At 29.1% G+C, this 15,903-nt stretch overlaps 1 pseudogene; it reads left to right on the top strand.

Annotated features, from left to right (window-relative positions):
• The first annotated feature begins 210 nt into the window (after positions 1 to 210).
• LOC142329544 (uncharacterized) lies at positions 211 to 15,029 on the top strand (annotated as a pseudogene).
• Positions 15,030 to 15,903: the final 874 nt, after the last annotated feature.

Below are 15,903 nucleotides of genomic sequence, written 5' to 3'. Positions count from 1 at the left end.
TATATTACTATAATTTAAAAAAAATAAATATTTTACTTTAGTTACAAAGTAAGAAGACATTATAATTGCTAGAAGTTTCTATATATAGATTTATACATGCAACAAAAGCATAGTCGTCTTTTTATGAAAATCTGGTTATACTATAGTATCTAATTGTATGCAAGTTGCAAAGCTACAGCACCATTAATACCAAATAATGCAAGTCTTTTTATACAGTAAAAGACCAGAAAATATAAAAATTATTTCTAAAGATTTAAAAATGATGTCTTCAAGAAGTCTAAGCTTTTTATTTATTCCTAGAATATTATAGGAACAAACAAAAAAAAAATGTAGTTGGAAAGAAGAATTTTGGGTCTTATTAGGCAGTCTCTGATAGGTTTTTTCTAGTAATATATTTATGGATGTGTAAGTAATTTTATACAAGGTATACAAAGCCATCAACTAATTTGTACTGGTAGTATAGTTAGCTAGAGTAATATTCCAGTTATATTCCAGTCAGTATAATGATACTGACTGTGTTTTGTGATGTAATAAAACCATATGTGCATGTCAAAAGTCAGTATAAAATTCACGAGTACCATTATTATTAACATTATTATTTGTTTCATTTACAATTGAATACATAAGTTGTTTTCTTTTTAACGGTGCAATCATGAACTCAAGCTAGCAGCACATACTGTAACAGATAGTAACAACTACATACTAGAAATATATGTTGAAGCTGCTCAAGGTCCTACTGTTATGTTAATGAACAGGTAAATTATAATAGAAGAAAGTGATGAAACTCCAGTTGTAAAGACCGTACTGAACAAGCTACTCCCAACAGTTGTGTTTGAAGGTGTTAGTCATGAGACAAAACAATGCCAAAATATTTCACACATCCAGATTTGGGGGGAAACACCCATATTATGGTGGTTTTGAATTCTGCAATTTTGTGAAATTCATATTGTGGTGGCTAATAAAAGACATAAGCCTCTGTTTGATAATGTTCCAGAATATTGATGACCTACTGTGAGACTAAATTGGGTAAGTAAAAGTGTATACATTTATTAGTTTGTAAGTAGAAAAAACAGTGTCCCGGTCAAATTATACAATTCATCTTCTTGCTTGAAAGAAGATAAAAATAAAAAAAATTTATTTTTCATTTTGGGTATTCCCATACCCAAGTGGAAGAATAGAGATAAAATTAGTTTTTAAAAAAATAATCCATAAGTCATAATAAATTTAAAAAAAGAACTTTCTAAAAGCGCTAAGAAAATACAAAGATACAGCCATAATTCTAAATAAACAAAGTTGTAATTTTTTAGGAAGAAGGTGAACATCATTGGCTAATATTTTTTCAAGAAATTAGACATGAGTCTATTAAAAAATTAAGAATTTCACATTTAAAATGCAACAAATAAATTGTGAGATGGATTTAAATTTAAAATTAATTAAAAAAAATTAATTAAAATTTTGAGGAGGAGGATGAATATAAAGTGAATTTTTTTGCCAATTTATTATTTTGGATAAGAACTTCAACTTTTGAAAGAAAAACCTTTTGCTAGAGTACCTAGTAAAGATTTTAAATTTTATTTTGCCCAAAATATTCTCACCTCTTTTTCCAATTTTTGCAAAATTGTAGAACATTCCTTCCCCCTGAAGTTAGTACCTGTCTACACGATTGAAGAAAATTGGTCAACAGGGTCCAGAGTTATAAAACCAAATATAAATAATTTTTATTTTTAATAAAAAATAAATAACCAATAAAACACACTGTTTATAAAAAAAAGGAAACTTTATAAAAAAAAAAGGAACGTTTCCTCGGTATCATTCTGATAAGTTGATATATTTATGTTGGAGGAGTTATTTACCTGTTATTTTAAATTATATTTTAATTTTTGTATTTTTTAAGGTGTTTATATTTTTCATTCTTTTAAGGTTTTTTTATTTTTTAGTAATTTATGCTTTTTTTTAGATTTTTAGCACATTTTTAGTTGCTTTTGGTGGTTGTTTAAATGTGCATACGCACAAACATCCATCTGACAAATTTTTTGGGCTTGGAATAAAAACTTTTCTCAGATTATTTACAATTAATTTTATATTTTTATCTCCTTGAGGCATGAAACTTAAAAAAAGAATAATTTATTTTTAGACCAATTATATTCTGTACTTTCCCACTATAGCTGGTAAAGTAAAAATTAAAAATATAAATAAATTTGATTAAAAAGTGGAAATCAGCTGCTTTGCCTGTTAACTTTTTTTTTTGTGAAGTCTTCAGTGAAATTTCTGGTTTAAAAGAAATTTATTTAATAAAACATATATACATAAAGTTTTTTTTTGTTTTTTTTTGTTTTTTTTTTAACCTTCAGGACCACCGTTAGGTATTGCTTCAGAGGGTGAGATGAATGACAGTTTTTATAGCGTGTGAAAATGCCATACCTGACCAGGATTTGAGCCTGGGACCTCCAGATGAAAGTCCAAGATGCTATCACTCGCTTCACGTAAGTAAGGTAGGAGGTAGGTCCACGTGACGTAAGTTTCTCTGCTTTAAGCTTATTATATGCATTATTATTGTTATAATTATTGCATAACAGAAATTTTCAACTATTGTTCTTACCCTAGTATGAGTTGATGTTATTGTTTGTTGTTTTTATTTTAATAAGGCAACTATTTATTTAGGATACCTAAATTCTAAAAATTAAATTTAAATTGAATATTCTATAATAAGTTGTCTTTTGTGAGTGTGGAGTTTAATCATGTCCACCAACTATTCGGTAAATTTATGATTTGTTCCATAAATGAGTTTTTAATTTTAATTTAATTATAAATAAAATATTTCTTGAAAGCATAAATTCCTTACAAAAATAGCATTTCTTATAAAATTCCAATCATAACCTCTTGTAAATTATCTTGATCTGAATGTGGTCCATCTTTCTGCTGTTTGATTGTTCCTTTACTCTACCCAACCTTTTCCTTGTAGTTGTTTCCTTCCTCTTTGGGCCAAGTATGGCAAATTCTCCGATTCCACATGTGGTGTTCCAAGCTTGTGCCCTTGGAACTATCAAAATATCTCTTATCTGGGGGTCGCACAATAAACCACAAAAACCTATTTGGTATAGCATGACTCCTACTTGTTTAATTGCAAAGTTTGACAGTGTACTATAAAAAACCATTTCTCTCTAAGACAATTCCAGACGCAGTAGTCTATACAGATGGATTAAAACAGAATAACAGCACACTTTCAATACTGTGTGCTGCTGAACAGTATGCTATCAATAAGGCATTTAATATCATTTTACCGACATATCCTTATTTGTAGCAGCTCGTGTAGTGCATTCCAAGCTTTAGAATATTTGTACTCTGAACATCCTATTGCCACCAAAATCTATAATGCCGCTGTATTGAACTGCCACTTGACTGTGTGTAGTGCACAGTCCACACAGTATGTGGCATCCGTGTGAATTGCATATCTTATGTGGCCTTGCATCGTAAATTTAAATTGAACAAAAACATTCGTCAAATCCTGGGCAATAATAAGGAAGTTTTAGACTGGCTGTTGCTATTATTCTGAAGTGTTAACATTTTACATAAAATTTTATATATATTTTGTTCTAGTGTAGAAGAATTATTTTAATTTTGTTTTATTTAAATTTTTTCATTTAATTATTAAGATGTTATATTTTATATATATATTTTTTTTGTTTTTAATTCTGTTATCCGACAAGGGACCTTTTACACCCCTCTTGGACTTAGACTTTTTTTTTTATGTTTCCTTTTAAATAAATTTACCTTATTAATATTCCTACTATGATATTAGTTGTAAGTTTTAGTTTTTTTTTTTATTATTTAGTTTTTAACCTAGTTTTAATTTTTGTGATTGTCTTCCTGTTATCTGAGAAGAGGCCCTTACATTCCTCTTGGACTTTGTTAAATTCTATTTATTTTTAGTTAAACTTTATATTTTTTATGTTTTTAATTTTATGTTTACAACTGTGATATTAATTTTAAATGTGTTTTAAGATAATTATAGCTGTGATATTAGTTGTAAGTTTTTGTTTAATGTTTTAGTTTTTAGGCTAGCCTTGCTATTTTTTTTTTTTTTTTTTGTAAAAATATTTTATTCTGGATGATGATAACACGAAAGCGTTCCTCACCCTTTAAAAATAACCATCAATTAATGATGTATTGATTATAATCTATTACTATACGAATAGAATTTAAATGTTTCATTTGTGTTGTTATTATTGTTGTATTCACTCAAATTTTTGTTTTTTTATGATTAAGGTGTGGTCTTCTTCTGTATTATAAACATGATCCAAAAAGTAATGTAAATTTTATACTAAAAGGAGCTGTTGTCAAAAGTTCTGGAGAAGGACCAAAAATGGATATTTATAATCAAGGGGCTGTTGAGAAACCCAAAAAAATTATGGTTACTAAACACACAAAAAATATGGGGAAATTCAGCTCCGTTACTGTATCAACTATTGATGAAGAGGAGGATGAGATCGAAGCGGTATGCAGATTTATCAGAATGAATTTTTTTATTAATGATAGGTTATCTATTCTATATCTGCTTACTTCTAGTTATTTGTTCAGGGAGGAATCACAAAAATTGGAGGAATCAAAAAAAATTTTTGATTCCTCCAAATATTGAACAAACTTTACAAACAGTTGTTTTTAAAGTTTTTCCTCAATTATTTAATTTAAAATAATGATAATAAAAATGAGCATGCTACTATCAGTCTATTAAAATTAAGAAAAAAGTACCCAGTTTTTACAAAATGTTTCATTTAAATCAATTTTGAGATAAAGTTTCTTATGCAATGTTTCATTTAAATCAATTTTGAGATAAAGTTTCTTATGCAATCTACTACAAAATATTTTTCTTTAGAAACAAATATTCTTACATTATGTTTATGCATGTTACTAAGTGTCAATGTATAAGGAGTTGGTAATTTTAAAAAATTGTAATTTTTGTCCCCGAGGTATAATCATAAAATAGTACAAACATTGCTGCCGTATACTACAAAAGTAAAAGCAACTTGATGAAATTTTTTTTTATTTTACATGCACCTTTATGAAAAATTGAATATTTCATTTAACTTCTGAAAAATGGCCCAATTATTTTTATTACCGACATTAACAAAATTAATCAGTTCAGAAAAGTACAAGGTTTAATACCAGCTTTGAATCTAAATTTGTTGCTTCTCCGTGATATATGACTTCAAATCCTAGCTTTATCTTCCATTTTAGACTTTTCGTTGAAGGTTACTCTTAAAATGATTGTAGTTCACGTGATTCAGAAGTGGTATAAACAATGAATGTCTTGAAAGTAGTCTTAAAGGTTATGCCTCTTTATGACATCAGAGGGGCACAAAATCAGGCCTGTATTAATCCTTTCATTGCGTTATATTTTTAAAGAATTGCCAGCCATAATATGAATACAGGTGTAGCAATTGCATTCCTGGATTGAGGCCACCAAGACAGACTTATACTTGTACACACAATCAATCAAAAATATTTATTGTTTTTGATAATTATATTGAACCTTCATTCAGTATAGTGCTCACACTTGCTTCTTTAACTTGTTTACTTACATATTGCGTATATAATGAATTGAATACCAAGAAAACACTTCCTTTGATTTCAGTTTACTCATCATAAACTTTTGAATTGAATGAGTCAAAAGTTAATGAGTCATTAACAAGTGAGAAAACAAAATATTGCTTGCTGACATAGTCACTGTTTGGGAACATAAATATTGATTGTGTGGGAACTGATGAAATTCTAATTTATTTTCAGAACCATATCATATTGTCATGAACCAAACCTTATAAGTAGTTCATGGTGTAATTGTATTAAACGTGTAATGTTGTCATTGCAGTTGAACCAGAACAAATTTGGGCAACGCTCTTACATCAATCAATCCAAACTTTTAAGAGAAATATTGTGCGAATAATTTATTTATTATTATGGGAAGTGTGATTCGTAGCACCATAAAAAATTACAGGACGCCAGAAAAAGTGACAGCATATAAGTCATACACTGGCCGACCGTCTTTTGTTATATAGAACACAAGATTGCTACTGATGTTAGAGTAACTGATGAAGACAATCGCATGACAACGTGGTCACAAAAAAACATTCATTAAAAATATGGGTATACTGTAATTTTTGGTTTTCTGACTATCTTCAAATTCTCTTGTTGTCATGCGATTTTCTTCATCAGGTTACTCTAGCATTAGTACTTATGTTGTATATAACAATAGATTGCTGGCCAGAGTATCAATAATATGCTGTCACTTCTTCTGCCCTCCCTAAACTTTTTATGGTGCTGCGAATCATAATGTAATCATCACACTTCCCTTAACAATAAGTAAATTATTGGCACAATATTTCTCTTAAAAGTTTGGATTGATGTATGTGCGTCGCTCAAATTTTGTGACCCAAATTCATTTCTGGTTCAAACTAAAGATAAAATCATAATACCAAAAACTACAGTACACCCATATTTTAATGAATGCGGTTGGGTTGTCCCAAAATTGATGCACAGTTCATCAGGATTCAAACAAAATTTATTTTGGCTTCAATATTTTTGCACATTTCATGCAGATGAATAAAATATTAAATAAAATAAATATTACACTTGTTTTACAAATGGTTATTACTCTTGAGTTATGTAATTTGCATAATGCTGTATATTTGTATTCAATAATATTCAGACAATTATTGAAATGTGCACAGTTGTATGGACTTCAGTAACTGAATTCTAAGAAAGAAACAGTGAATTTAAAAGTAATGTGTAATAATTATGTATGTGTATAAGTATTGTGTAATAATGTGTAGTAATGTAATAATTTTTAATGTAATCCATTTCTAGAGAGAAGTTGCTGATTCTTATGCGAATAATGCAAGAATTATTGAGAAACAGTTGGAACGAAAAGGAATGAATAAACGAAAACTTGTAGTACAACAGACTCAGGCAGAAATTGATTCAAAGAGAAATAGAGTTAGAGGAACATTAATTGATAAATAATCATAAAATCACATTATTTCATATTGTGTTTAAAATTGTTATATTTTACTTCTCTGTAAATAGCTTCTTGAATGTAAATAAAAGTTTAAAATTTTTGTTTGTTTGTTCTTATTTAACAACATAGAATCCTAATATTCTAATTCTCTGATAATAAGCTACTTCTCTACTACTGTATGATAAAGAAAACTTAGCTTTAATTTTATTATCTTACTTTGTGAAGTCAAATTATGGAAAGAAGAGAGTAAAAAACATTTATAATGTTAAAAATTCAGTTTATGTTTTATCTTTAAAGTAATTATTAAAAATTTTGTTTATTTTCCATTAAAACTGACCGATATTGAATGATTTTCAATTGCCAGTTTTTTTATTTACTTTTAAGTTCTTTTTTGGTTAATAATTACTGTTAATAATATTTTTTATTTTAATACGGCGAGTGTTACTTTGAATTTAACATAATGCTTCAGCTGCAACAAGCTAAGGTTAGGAAGCCAGCAAGATAGGTAAAATTAGGGATCTATGATACATCTTTCTTTTATTGTGATCTGATGTAGAATGTTAAGAAATATCTTTGTAGATGGAATGTTGCATCAAAACACAATATAATATATTGTGTATATTTCTATTTCAAATCACAGAATGGTGAAAAAGATACAAAAGATGCAAAACATTTACAGACATGTTTACAGAAAATTTTTTTCTTATGCTAGTCCATTATTCCAAAGTCAATTTGTAACAAATTGAAATAAAACAAAATTTATGTTTAAGTTTGAGATATTTACCTGTCAGCTGATAGAAATAGTGAAATACTACAGCTAGAATGTGAAATGAATTGTATTATATGATGATTTATTTGTTCTGAATGATGCTACACAGTAAATGAATGTTCACAATAAAAAGAAAGATATGTAACCTAGATCCCTACTACCTATCTTTCTGGAGTCCTAATTATTCCCATTGCAGCTATAGCAGTTATAAAAAATAAATGTTGCCAAAAGAAATTTAATGAAATTTAGTATATCTTTTTTTAAACCAATATATTCTATGAAATTTTGTTCATAAATTTCAAAATAGCCACAATTTTAATTTTTGTCTGAATATGACTCGAGAACTGTTAATTTTTAGAAGTAATTAATTAATTACCTGAAAATATAATCATTTTATAATGAACAATGCGACACCTTATTATTCTAATCATAATTGGTAGGATGGGCCATGGTTGGTATGCACCCATCCGTGCAAGGTGATCTGCTTGTTCATTTCCATAGATACCGCAGTATCTGTGTATGTTGGAATCAATTGCATCACTAGCTCATCTACGGTTTTACTGAGGGTAACCTCGTTTTTTTGGCATGTTAGAATTCCATAAGTAGACAGGGGTTGACTAGAGGCAATCGCAAGTAGTGCTGCCTTTGAATCCGACAGCACCACTATCTTTTTTAAAGAACAATTTTTAAAGAACAATTTAGATTCGGAGTAACAGTACAAGGTGAAAAGATAAAGATGCTACGATTTGCTGATGATATAGTAATTCTAGCCGAGAGTAAAAAGGATTTAGAAGAAATAATGAACGGCATAGATGAAGTCCTAATCAAGAACTATCGCATGAAAATAAACAAGAACAAAACAAAAGTAATGAAATGTAGTAGAAATAACAAAGATGGACCACTGAATGTGAAAATAGGAGGAGAAAAGATTATGGAGGTAGAAGAATTTTGTTATTTGGGAGGTAGAATTACTAAAGATGGACGAAGTAGGAGCGATATAAAATGCCGAATAGCACAAGCTAAACGAGCCTTCAGTAAGAAATACAATTTGTTTACATCAAAAATTAATTTAAATGTCAGGAAAAGATTTTTGAAAGTGTATGTTTGGAGTGTCGCTTTATATGGAAGTGAAACTTGGACGATCGGAGTATGTGAGAAGAAAAGATTAGAAGCTTTTGAAATGTGGTGCTATAGGAGAATGTTAAAAATCAGATGGTTGGATAAAGTGACAAATGAAGAGGTATTGCAGCAAATAGATGAAGAAAGAAGCATTTGGAAAAATATAGTTAAAAGAAGAGACAGACTTATAGTCTACATGTTAAGGCATCCTGAAATATTCGCTTTAATACTAAAGGGGCAGGTAGAAGGGAAAAATTGTGCAGACATGTTTGGAATATGTAAAACAAATTGTTAGGGATGTAGGATGTAGAGGGTATACTGAAATGAAACGACTAGCACTAGTTAGGGAATCTTGGAGAGCTGCATCAAACCAGTCAAATGACTGAAGATAAAAAAAAAAGACCTTAGACATATAATTGTCCAATATTTTAACATTTTGTCTGTTCTGATTACATGACTGCCTTAATGTAGGTGATATGTATTCCAAACAACCTGCTGTCTATGATATACAGTGCGTTATTTCTGAAAATAACTGTAATATTCAATGTAAAAAACTGTGAGCTTTTGCTGGATCCCCAGCCATATTGGAATTTCAGGTAATGAGCGTGTGCTGATAGTGCAGCAAAAGAGGCTTGTTTCCAGCTCCTTTCACTAATTACGTTGTTTCTGATAATCTTGTGTGTTTTCTGAAGAAGGTGGTGTGTGATGAGTGGCAAAGTGAATGTAATGTGACCGTCAACATGGCATCTTTACTGGACAAAGTTTATTGTTAATGAACACCGTATAGAGGAGGTTATTTGTGAACAAGACACAGTAGACACACTTATAACTCAGACCAATGCACCACTTTGTGTTCACTGTGACTGCCAACTAGCAGTATAACACATCCTTGCAGAATGTGTCTTACGCAGCATTATGTTAGAAGCTTAAACAAAGGGCTAACATCCAAAGTATCTTAGGCAACAATGAGAGGATGTTATCAAGTGTTCCACTATTTCTTAAGGCTGTCTGTTTATATTGAAATTTTTGATTATTAATATAGAGTGCTCTATATCTATTTATACCATTTGGTGTATGGCAAATGGTAATTTTATTGTTTTAATTAAAATTTTTAATATTGTATTTCATTGTGGTTTTATTCGTCTTTAGCATAGCATACTCCTTAGGCATTTTACAACTACGTCGTACAGCATGAGGAATATTTTTCGTTATGATGTTGTGCATTTTAATCGTTTCATTTTATTTGTTTTATTGTAATGTTATTCAATTTTTAACCCTTTGCACTCGGTTGGCCAGCAGGACTGGCTGTTTTCCACTCCCAGTTCGCTCTTTCATATGACCGCATTGAACGTACGCACAACTTGGATGGCCACTTACGTTTCTGTTTCGACTTACAGTAACCATGCGTCACCAGCTCAGAACTGTTTTTCATTACAATTTTAAATATTTTATTGGGCTTTGTTAAGTAAAACTATAAAGAAATTAACGACTTTATGAACATTTATTTGTCACACTAAGAAGTAAAGAAAATAGATTTTAATTAACATATTTTTTTAATAACGGAAATAATATATATATTATTAATAATAATAATATATTTAAATATTTAAAAGACTAAAAAATGAAACATTTTAACTTCACATACCATACAAAGTCCTTTTTTTTACTTCAAATTAGGTTTAAATTTCTTTACTGAACGATATTTTTCAAAAAAATCTCCTATATATAAAGCCTTGGGATTATTTTGGCAGGTTTTACAGTAAAATATACTTTGTTTTCTCACACCACTTTCCTTGTAGTTGTTTCCTTCCTCTTCGGGCCAAGTATGGCAAATTCTCCGATTCCACATGTGGTGCTCCAAGCTTGTGCCCTTGGAACTATCAAAATATCTCTTATCTGGGGGTCGCACAAAAACCACAAAAACCTATTTGGTATAGCATGACTCCTACTTGTAATGAAATCTAATTAATTGCAAAGTGTAACAGTGTAGTATAAAAAACCATTTCTCTCTAAGACAATTTCAGACGCAGTAGTCTATACAGATGGATTCAAACAGAATAACACCATAGGATGCACAACTATAGTTACAGACAGAACCTATATATTTGGTTGACCTGGTGTTGCAACTGTCTTTACTGCTGAACTGTATGCTATCAATAAGGCGTTTAATATTGTTTTACTGACATATCCTTATTTTGTAGCGGCTCGTGTAGTGCATTCCAAGCTTTAGAAGATTTGTACTCTGAACATCCTATTGCCACCAAAATCTATAATGCCGCTGTGTTGAACTGTGGCTAGTACACAGCCACACAGGATGTGGCATCCGTGTGAATTGCATATCTTATGTTGCCTTGCATCATAAATTTAAATTGCCCAAAAACATTCATCAAATCCTGGGCAATAATAAGGAAGTTTTAGAGTGGCTGTTGCTATTATTCTGAAGTGTTAACATTTTACATAAAATTTTATATATATATTTTGCTCTAGTGTAGAAGAATTACTTTAATTTTGTTTTATATAACTTTTTTCATTTAATTATTATGATGTTATATTTTATATATATGTATTTTTGGTTTTTAATTCTGTTATCTGACAAGGGACCTTTTACACCCCTCTCAGACTTTGTTAGATTTTATTTACATTTATTTAAATTTTATATTTTTTTTTTATGTTTCCTTTCAAATAAATTTACCTTATTAAGATTCGTACTATGATATTAGTTGTAAGTTTTAGTTTTTATTTTTATTATTTAGTTTTTAACCTAGTTTTAATTTTTATGATTGTCTTCCTGTTATCTGAGAAGGGTTGAATTCTATTTATTTTTAGTTAAACTTTATATTTTTTATGTTTTTAATTTTATGTTTACAACTGTGATATTAATTTTAAATGTGTTTTAAGATAATTATAGCTGTGATATTAGTTGTAAGTTTTTATTTAATGTTTTAGTTTTTAGGCTACGCTTGCTATTTTTTTTGTAAAAATATTTAAATCTGGATGATGATAACTGAAAGCGTTCTTCACCCCTTAAATAAAACCATCAATTAATGATGTATTGATTATTACTGTATGAATAGAATTTTAATGTTTCATTTGTGTTGTTGTTATTATTGTTGTATTCACTCAATTTTTTTTTTTTTTTTATGATTCAGGTGTGGTCTTCTTCTGTATTATAAACATGATCCAAAAAGTAATGTAAATTTTATACTTTTTAGTATAAAAAGTATAAAATTTACATTACAACAGCTCTTTTGAGCTGTTGTCAAAGGTTCTGGAGAAGGACCAAAAATGGATATTTATAATCAAGTGGCTGTTGAGAAACACAAAAAAATTATAGTTACTAAACACACAAAAAATATGGGGAAATTCAGCTCTGTTACTGTATCAACTATTGATGAAGAGGAGGATGAGATCGAAGCGGTATGCAGATTTATCAGAATGAATTTTTTTATTAATGATAGGTTATCTATTCTATGTCTGCTTACTTCTAGTTATTTCTTCAGGGAGGAATCACAAAAATTGGATTCATGGCTGTTTGTAAAGTTTTTTCATCAATTATTTAATTTGAAATAGTGATAATAAAAATGAACATGCTACTATCAGACTATTAAAATTAAGAAAAAAAAATTTAGAAAATTTTGTATCTAGTTTTTTCAAAATTTTTCATTTAAAACAATTTTGAGATAGTTGCTTATGCAATCTAGTACAAAATATTTTTCTTTAGATGAAATATTCTTACATTATGTAATGCATGTATAAGGAGTTGGTAATTTAAAAAAATTGTAATTCTTGTCCCCGAGGTATAATCGTAAAATAGTACAAACATTGCTGCCCTATACTAAAAAAGTAAAAAAAAAACTTGTTGAAATTTTTTTTTATTTTACATACACCTTTATGAAAAATTGAATATTTCATTTAACTTCTGAAAAATGGCCCAATTATTTTTATTACAAAATTAATTAATTAAAAAAAGTACAAGGTTTAATACCAGCTTTGAATCTAAATTTTTTTGCTTCACCATGATATATGACTTCAAATTCTAGCTTTATCTTCCATTTTACACTTTTCATTGAAGGTTACTCTTAAAATGACAGTAGTTCACGTGTTTCATCCGTAGAAATGGTATAAACATTGAATTTCTTGAAAGTAGTCTTAAAGGTTATGCTTCTTTATGACATCAGAGGGGCACAAAATCAGGCCTGTATTAATCCTTTCATTGCATTATATTTTTAAAGAATTGCAAGCCATAATATGAATACAGGTGTAGCAATTGCATTCCTGGATTGAGGCCACCAAGACAGACTTACACTCGTACATACAATCAATCAAAAATATTTATTGTTTTTGATAATTATATTGAACCTTCATTCAGTATAGTGCTCACACTTGCTTTTTTAACTTGTTTACTTACTACATATTGCTTATATAATGAATTGAATACTAAGAAAACACTTCCTTTGATTTTAGTTTACTCATTATAAACTTTTGAATTGAATGAGTCATTAACAAGTGAGGAACAAAATATTGCATGCTGACATAGTGACAGTTTGGGAACATAAATAGTGACTGCGTGGTAACTGATGAAATTCTAATTTATTTTCAGAACCGTATCATATTGTCATGAAGCAGACCTAATAAGTTGTTCATGGTGTAATCGTATTAAGTGTGTAATGTTGTCATTGCAGCCGGAAAGAATTTAAGCGATGCTCTTACATCAATCAATCCAAACTTTGAAGAGAAATATTGTGCGAATAATTTATTTTATGTTATGGGAAGTGTGATTCCCAGCACCATAAAAAATTTCAGGAGGGCAGAAAGAGTGACAGCATATAAGTAATACTCTGGCCGACCGTGTCTTGTTTTAACACAAGATTGCTACTGATGCTAGAGTAACTGATGAAGACAATGTGGTCACCAAAAAACATTCATTAAAAATATGGGTGTACTGACTTTTTGGTTTTCTGACTATCTTCAATTTCTCTCGTTGTCATACGATTGTCTTCATCAGTTACTCTAGCATTAGTACTTATGTTGTATATAACAATAGATGGTTGGCCAGAGTATGATTAATATGCTGTCACTCCTTCTGCCCTCCCTAAACTTTTTATGGTGCTGCAAATCATAATATAATCACCACACTTCCCTTAACAATAAGTAAATTTTATTATTTAAAATATTTGCACAATATTTCTCTTAAAAGTTTGGATTGATGTATGTCCGTCGCTAAAATTTTGTGACCCAAATTCATTTCTGGTTCAAACTAAAGATAAAATCGTAATACCAGAAACAACAGTACACCCATATTTTAATGAATGCGGTTTTGTAACCAAAAGTTAAAGAAATGGGTCTAGAAAAAATGAGCAAAGGTGTACAATTTTGCAAGACATGCATGCATTCACAAATTGTTAGTTCTATCACTGATATTTTCATTTTGTTTGAATCGTGATGAACTGTGCATTACTTTTGGGACAACCTTGCTTGCTATCAAATTACATAACAATTTGTTCTTCGGGTTCCTTTTAAAGCTAATTACTAGGGTTGTCCCAAAATTGATGCACAGTTCATCAGGATTCAAACAAAATTTATTTTGGCTTCAATATTTTTGCACATTTCATGCAGATGAATAAAATATTAAATAAAATAAATATTACACTTGTTTTACAAATGGTTATTACTCTTGAGTTATGTAATTTGCATAATGCTGTATATTTGTATTCAATAATATTCAGACAATTATTGAAATGTGCACAGTTGTATGGACTTCAGTAACTGAATTCTAAGAAAGAAACAGTGAATTTAAAAGTAATGTGTAATAATTATGTATAAGTATTGTGTAATAATGTGTAGTAATGTAATAATTTTTAATGTAATCCATTTTTAGAGAGAAGTTGCTGATTCATATGCGAATAATGCAAGAATTATTGAGAAACAGTTGGAACGAAAAGGAATGAATAAACGAAAAGTTGTGGTACAACAGACTCAGGCAGAAATTGATGCAAAGAGAAATAGAGTTAGAGGAACATTAATTGATAAATAATCATAAAATCACATTATTTCATATTGCGTTTAAAATTGTTATATTTTACTTCTCTGTAAATAGCTTCTTGAATGTAAATAAAAGTTTAAAATTTTTGTTTGTTTGTTCTTATTTAACAACATAGAATCCAAACATTCTAATTTTCTGATAATAAGCTACTTCTGTACTACTGTATGATAAAGAAAACTTAGCTTTAATTTTATTATCTTACTTTGTGAAGTCAAATTATGGAAAGAAGAGAGTAAAAAACATTTATAATGTTAAAAATTCAGCTTATGTTTTGTCTGTAATGTAATTATTAAAAATTTTGTTTATTTTCCATTAAAACTGACCGATATTGAATGATTTTCAGTTGCCAGTTTTTTTATTTACTTTTAAGTTCTTTTTTGGTTAATAATTACTGTTAATAATATTTTTTATTTTAATACGCCGAGTGTTACTTTGAATTTAACATAATGCTTCAGCTGCAACAAGCTAAGGTTAGGACCCCAGCAAGATAGGTAAAATTAGGGGTCTATGTTTCTTTCTGTTTGTATCTTCCTGTTTCCTGTTATCTGATGTAGAATGTTAGGAAATATCTTTGTAGATAGAATGTTGCATCAAAACGCATTATAATATAACTATATTTCTATTTCAAATCACAGAATGGTGAAAAAGATACAAAACATTTCTAGACATGTTAACAGAAAACTTTTTCTTATAGTCAATTTATAACAAATTGAAATAAAACAAAAAAAATATGTTTAAGTTTGAGATATTTACCTGTCAGCTGATAGAAATGGTGAAATACTACAGCAAGAATGTGAAATGAATTGTATTATATGATGATTTACTTGTTCTGAATGATGTAACACAGTAAATGAATGATCACAATAAAAAGAAAGAGATGTAACCTAGATCCGTACTACCTATCTTTCTGGAGTCCTAATTATGCCTGCTGCAGCTATAGCAGTTATAATAGAAATATGT

Source organism: Lycorma delicatula, chromosome 8, assembly GCF_047948215.1.
Source record: "Lycorma delicatula isolate Av1 chromosome 8, ASM4794821v1, whole genome shotgun sequence".
Lineage (NCBI taxonomy): Eukaryota > Metazoa > Arthropoda > Insecta > Hemiptera > Fulgoridae > Lycorma > Lycorma delicatula.
Note: the sequence above shows the minus strand (reverse complement) of the source record. Positions and strands in the feature narration are given on the sequence as shown.